The sequence below is a fragment of the Triturus cristatus genome, chromosome 1_2 (genome assembly GCF_964204655.1).
Source record: "Triturus cristatus chromosome 1_2, aTriCri1.1, whole genome shotgun sequence".
In the NCBI taxonomy this organism is placed as follows: Eukaryota; Metazoa; Chordata; class Amphibia; order Caudata; family Salamandridae; genus Triturus; species Triturus cristatus.
Genome location: NC_140580.1, coordinates 578,851,858 through 578,858,961, shown reverse-complemented (window position 1 = coordinate 578,858,961; position 7,104 = coordinate 578,851,858). Strand labels below are relative to the sequence as shown.

General features: G+C 42.8%; 1 long non-coding RNA gene across 1 annotated transcript in view; it reads right to left on the bottom strand.

Moving 5' to 3' along the window:
* Nucleotides 1-612: 612 nt before the first annotated feature.
* The window catches only part of LOC146867662 (uncharacterized), a 79,531-nt gene continuing 73,039 nt past the window's right edge, over nucleotides 613-7,104 (bottom strand). Inside the window, exon 3 of the long non-coding RNA XR_014966119.1 lies at nucleotides 613-730. This is a non-coding gene — a long non-coding RNA (uncharacterized LOC146867662). The remainder of the gene's footprint in view (nucleotides 731-7,104) is intronic.

Here is a 7,104-nt window from a genome sequence, read left to right as displayed (position 1 = left end):
CTGGCTTGTAAGTTGACTTTAATCATGCAAAAGGTTTTACTGTGTTCTGGCCTTTCCTCCGTGGAGGCAAGAGCCTTCTGTGTTAGGTTCTTGTCCCTGGGACTTCCTGCTCTTCCCATTATGTAAGCAGTTGTAGGGGCCTGAGTACAGTGGCTCCATGCCATCACTGGTGGTCTCCTTGCTTGGCGGCAAGTTAGCTTCTTTGGTGCTGTGATTTTCTCCTGGATCAGAGACACCTCCACGGCTTACCTCCACCACCAGGAATAAGCCATCCTTGGGTGTTGTTTATAAGAAGCAGCAGGGTCTAATGAGTTGTGGAAGGGCCCTGAAGGGTCCCTCCAACTACCAAAGAGTGGCCGGGGGCAACACTTCATCAACTCAGCTGGCTGTGATCACGTAGAATGTCCAAAGGACCAGGCTGCAAGAGTTTTCTTCCTGTGGTCGCTCTCGTCTGCTCAGGCACCAAAACATACCATATGTGTTTGTTAAAACTGTGGTGCTGTACCAAATGGTAAAATCCAGTCAGATTTTAAGGATGTCCGCAAAAAATATGAATGCGAAAAATGTACATTAAGACTTTTCGGGAAGATTATTTGCATAAGGAAAACCCAAGTTAATTTTAGTGTTCAGTGGCTTGTCTTGGTGACCTTAATGTTCAAGCCATGGAGATTAATCTTCACTTGGACTTCTCAACATGGATTCCCAGGTTATGACACCAGCAAAATGAACACTGTAGACGAGAGGAAAAAGGCATTTAGTCGACTGTACATTTTGCCCTGAATAAGCCCATAGAGTACTGAAAGATCACAGTGTGTGGTGTGCTAGGCTAGGGAAATGTCCAAAAACGGCTTTTACTCACAATTTCTATACTTAATCATTAGTAACTTTATGTGTCACATGCTCCCAGAACTATACATCCCATTATGATGCCTAAAATTAACCTGCTGAAAGGCGTCGAAGGTTGCAAGTTTCTTGCAACTGTGCTTTGTGCAAATATAACTATTAGGATGCTAAGTGTTGCTTCCGTACACGTCAATCCATGACACCACCCAATACTCAACCACTCACTCAACAAAACTTCTCTCTTCCGCATAAATTAATATCTCTCTTTTTAAAACAGCAAAGCTGTAATTTTCATAACTAGACTTGGCCATCCTACATCATTTTTTTGCTTGATTTTGTTTAACTTCTCTTCTACTGCATATGTTTAAGTTTGGTGATGAAACATATCCCTATTTTTTATTCAAAATGTCTCGGTGACGGATGTCTGAGACTGGCGAATCCTCCGCATGTGGGAAGTCATGGCAGACAAGTGTGACATACAATGGACCAAATGACATCCTCTCAGATTTCTTAAACCGGTCCGTAGGCACGAGGGCCCTTATTAAGAATTTGGCGGATGGGAAACTCTATCGAAATGGTTCAGATATTCCGTCCGCCGTTTACAAGTGCATTCTAGACTATGGAATTTGCAATATGGCGTACAAGATATCTGTCAAAATATGACAGAGTATCCGTCCGCAAAACTCTAAATATGACTCTATTTTGAAGACGTTAAGACTCTGAACCTGATCTTCCAGGGATCTATCCCCACGGAGGCAGATTTGTTTCTAATGTTATTCCTCACGCGTTCTTATGTGTTTGCGTTTTTAGGATTATTTCATCCTTTTTGATACCACCATGTGCTTGCCCCTAGGCAGAGATGGACACCTTCTGAAGATGAAGAGGTCTGAGACATTCCTTATGGTTGAAGGTAAGATGGTACAACCATTCCACGCGCCAGGTCTTAGCTAGGGTGTGTGCTACTGAAGATGCCAAGATGGGGGTCTTTTCCCTGGGAATGGGCGGTCTGGAGAGGGGGAACATTAGAGCCCTATTTCAAGCCTCTGCTTATGAAGGAGAGCTGAGCTGCCTGCTACTTTGAGACCCAGATTTAGCATTTTATTAACTCTAGCTCTTCCCAGACTGCTAAACATTCAACAGAACAGACCAATGGGGTTACTCAGCAGGTGCTTCACGTGTACATCTAGAGGGCCAGACATTCCCTTTATGTGAGGCTCAAGAGAAATCAAGAGTGCAGAGAGATCTGTCACTGCTTCTGTAAGATCAACGAAGCATGACGTTTTGGGTGAGGGAGGGTAGCCGAAAAGTTACTAAGCCCCATTTACCCTCAAGGCTTGCATCTTCTAACTTGTCTGATTTCTCTTTGGCTCAGTAATTCCTCATCTTCCCATTCTGCTCATTTCCCCTTTCCTCCCCCTCCCTCGCCACTCCTCTGACGATTTCTCCTCCCCTTCACTCTTTCTTCCTTTTTTGTCTTAACCTTCAAAATACAATTGGTGAAAATATTTCTTGCATATGGGCCATCCAGTCAAAACACTCAGTGTTTAACTGATTTCTCACATCTGCATTCTGCACATGATGCCTCACACTGAAGTTTTAATATTATTTTTCCAGTCTTCTCAGCGTCATTACAGATGCTAAACGTTGCGACTGTTGCCATGAAACCACTACACCATTTTGTCTTTTTGGATCTGAGCTTTGAAATTTTGCTTTCAACAAGTTTTATTACACATTTTTTATACAGAAGATACAGGAACACATTAGTTGATCTCAAATAGACCTCTTGCTAACACTTTACAGAGAGTTGGTTTTGGGCTCGCCCTTTCAGCATCTGGCAGGCCTCAAACATGTTCATCGTTTACGTGGGATTTGCTTCTGTGTCATGAGCTCTGTACGCTCTTTTGTATAGTCTACCTCTGATCTAGCAAGTTAAGTCTCTCAAGGGGTATGGAAAGTGCTGTATGAATACCAATACAATACTTTTGGCACGTCACACGTTCATAGGTTGCTGCCCTTCAATGCCACCCTTTCCCCCTCTGTGCTGGCAGGCCATTGAGTGGCACAGCCAGAGGCGTAACTACCATTGGTGCAACTGGTGCACTGGCACTGGGGCTCGGAGCCTCGAGGGGCCCACAACACTCTGACAATGCTGTATTTTACTACTACAACAGAGGGGCCACTTCCTTGTTTGTATTAGGGTCAAGCAGCAGCGCAGCGCGGGTTGCCAACACCCGAGGCAAGGCAAGTATTGCGCCCTCAACCCGTGGACCGTTAGCACTTCCTGGCGCAAAAACGTTTAAAAAAAATAAAATAATAGCCCAAATTATTTTTCTTTTAAGAATGTGCGCCCCCTAAGAATTTTGCTCTTGGGGAAACCGCCCCCTTCCCCCCCGTTATGCCTCTGGGGCCAAGACATCCTTGCTACGCTACTGGCCACATCTTTTGCTATTCCACATATGGTATGATCATTGACACAGATAAAATATTGTATAAATATATTAGTCAGAAGTATCCTCTGGTGACAGTGATAATTGAAAATTAACAGGACTGCTCTACTTAGAGGGAATTCTGTCAGCAAGCGCTGCAAGGCCAGCTGCGTCCCTGCAGAGACACATGTGACTTCAGAGGCCCAAGAAGCAGCGGCAGGAAGAAGCGTGGGAGGCCGCATTCGTGCTGTGTGCAGCGGAAAGAAACTATATCCATTTGAGATGTGATGCTCACCCACACAGCAGCTTAAACCAGTCTTCCACTAAAAACACCAACACAAAAATAGTGAAACGTTTTCTTTTAGCTGTTGGTAAGTCACTGGTGAAACTATGCTGCAACAAATTGTATCACATTGGAACTCAAATATGATCATCACCTGTATCTCAATCTGTATGCAGCATGCTCCGAAGTGGCCAAAATGTGGCATGTTGGTGCCACATAAATACAATACATAAAATTGCCCTGAGTGTGCTGGAGAGGATGTGGCCTATTGGGAGACTTTCGCCACATATGGTGGGATTGCCCGACCATCCGTCCCTTTTGCTCTGAAATCCTGGCACAAATTAAAGAGATACTAGGATACCCAACCCCCACCACCCCAAGCTTTGCACTTCTTGGCCTTCGAGATCCGGAACTGCAATTTCAAACAAAAGCGGACCAGGCCATAATGTGGTTATGTCTCAGTGCTGCCAAAACGGCAATTGCGGCCGCGTGGAGGAAAGAGAAGCCCCGTCTCTCTCGCAATGTCATGCTCGTTTATGGCAAGTGCTCAACATGGAGCGGATGAACAACATTTACAAGGACGAGTTCAAAAATGTTGAATACTCATGGGATCCACTGGTCAAATTTCTCTCGAATGGCCTCCCATTGACAACCTGCCCCATGAGAATTAGAGCTCTACACCTGTTCCAATTTTAACCCGAAGCTCAACACGTCATCAGAATACACTCCATAAATTACCCAGCATCTACCAGGACACCAAGCCCTCCTAAGGTATTAACTAGGTCGGCTTTTCTCTCTGTGTTCTTGTCTCCTCTTTTTCTCTCATCATTCTGGTCTCTTTCCTTCTCGCTCTTCTTTTGGTTAACTTTTTTTTTTTGTACTAATCGCTACCTCGGATTTGTTCTCCTTGTTTTAAGTGGATTGTGAATCTTCCCAGTTTATCAGGCTTACCCTTAAGGGGTAATTCCGCCGCTCTCTTTCCCCTACAGGCTAATGAAAGCAACTATACACGCAAGGTTATCAGAATCAGGCCTGATGGGGGAGGAGGGTTATAGAACGACAGGAGGTTGAACTTTTAGGGGAACATGTTATGATATTTTACTGCTCATGTTATATCTAACTATAATATGTTTCTTTCTGATAATACAAGTAGTGACCATAAGGAAGATATTGACTCTGACTACCCGAGAGACTCTGATACCGAAATTAGAGTGACAATAGATGCAAAAAAGTACAATATATTTGATGTATTGCCATGTGTATTTTGTTAAGTTGAAAACTCAATAAAAAAAAGTTTGACAAAAATTGCCCTATGTGTACTGCGCACAGAGCATGGTGCTTGGCAATTCCCATCAAGTACCATGTCCAAATTTCAAAAGGGATATAGCAACTGGGAATGATTCCAGTTGTCAATGCTCCATTAAAATGATTAAGAGGGTCAAGGAATAGGATTGGAGCTGTATGAGTATTCATAAAACTAAGCCCAATTACATTAATTCAAACCTCCACAAGATAAGACAAGCCAAAACCATAAAGGTTCATTCAAAACTAAGATCATTACAAAGGGAACAAAGTTGTTAGCTAAACCATGGGGAACCAGAATTTTATTATAAGTCAAAATTAAATAACATGAAAGAATCTTCAAAGGAAGTAGCAGCCAGAAGCCAGAGCCAAAGTATAGTCAGGCTTGATGACCAACATTGAGTCTGCTTTCTAAGAAAGTGTAAACAGCTCTAAGCATAAAACATATGACAGACTAGCACAGAGTTTGCTCAATTAGAAAGCAGCAAAAAGTCTAAGTAGAAAGTGAGTAAACAGACTATCATAAAGCCTGTTTCGTATGAAATAAGCCAAAAGATGGGCACATTTCTTAAAAATGTCATCTTTAATAGAGTCTTAAGCAGAAAAGCCTCACACGCAGTATGCTTAGACATGACATAATAGGGCTTTCATTAGCAAATATACATTCACTTAACCAATCGCTTTTCAAATGCACAAGTTGTTTCAAATAAGATACATCTAGTAAACACCTACCGTTCTGCATATTATTGAAAAGCGTACATAAGAAATGAAGAAGACTACAGTACATTTATGTAACTTAACAAACAATAAAACGTTCAGTGAATGAATGGCTCATTTGTTCATGCATAGGAAAAGGCCTTGAATATTACAACATACAGGAAAATCCTGGACATGTCCTCGTGAGGAGGACACATTAATACAATATATTAACACAGTAAACAACACCACAGACAAGGCTTCTATTTTGCTGATTTTCTGAAATGAACAAGGAAACAGAGAAACACTTACACTTGGTGCATTTTATTTCTATAATGTGAATTGATGTAAATGCAAGCTGTTTGAGGCCTAGTCAGGTTAACTTAAAGACATGGAAATTAATCATTATTTAAAGAATTATTTAAAAAGCTCTCAAACAGTCAAAGCTCCTTGGATACCTGTGGCAAAGTCACTGGGTTAGTTCAAAACCCAGGTAAGCACAGTTTGTGCACAGCTCTAGCTGGGCTCATTGTCCTTACGGTACTGCTGGCTTTGGTACATTATGACACTGTAACGTGTGCCCAGCAGAAAGAGAGATTACTGCCCTTTTACAGCAGTGCTGAGAGTATATGCAAAGCCACAATTATAGTTTTACAAAATGTTTAAAAAATGAATCACACCAGATGAGTAACTGCAGATTACGTCCTCTGACTGCTCCCTCCTCACCTTCCTTACATTACGATGCAAGTGACAGACATTTATAGGTCTGTTTCCTATTGTCATTATGCAACAAATATCTTCCGATTATTCTATTCACGGAACTGCTGCCTGAAAAATGTACTGGATTGTGTCTGTCTGCAGAGACAAGTGCTTTGTGAAGCTGTTACATTATTCCTGTAATTTAGAATTTTTCAGATGAAGCTGCCATCAATTTATGACCAAGATTTTTTCAAAAATTATTTCGTAAATAAAATTGGATCAGGAAACTCCCCTTCCCTCTTTTTTCTGGATCCGGTTAATCGAGATAAACACGTTCTTCACACTCTGTTTGCTGTAAGATCTATTTCTGTTTATATTAAGAGAGAGCAGATTTTCAGTGCTTCAATTCTCTTTTTGTAAGTTCTACTTCGGGAAAGGAGGGATTGAAATCCAGTCTCTCCCTCAGTAGTTGGATTAGACCATCTATTGCCACTGGCTACTGTTCACAGGGTTCGCCCTGCCCTCATGGGTACAAGGCCCATGCACTAGAGGGATGGCAGCCTAGATAGCAGCCAAGGCTTATGTGAGTGACACCTACAGATGCAACCTCTTGGGCAGTCCCTTCCCTTTTCAGGTCTCGCCTGAGCTAGCGCATGCGCTAGCTCAAGCGAGACCTTTAGTAAGGGCTCCAGAAAATGCTTCCACTGTGGCCTACAGCTTGCGTGCATGTGCGCGGGCGCGCGCTTCAGTCATGGCTCATTAAGTGCATCACGCGCGGGCAACCTTCCAGCCCGCGATCGAGATCACTTTCACTTTGACGGCCGCGTCTCGTGCGCACACAACTCCCGGGCTTGT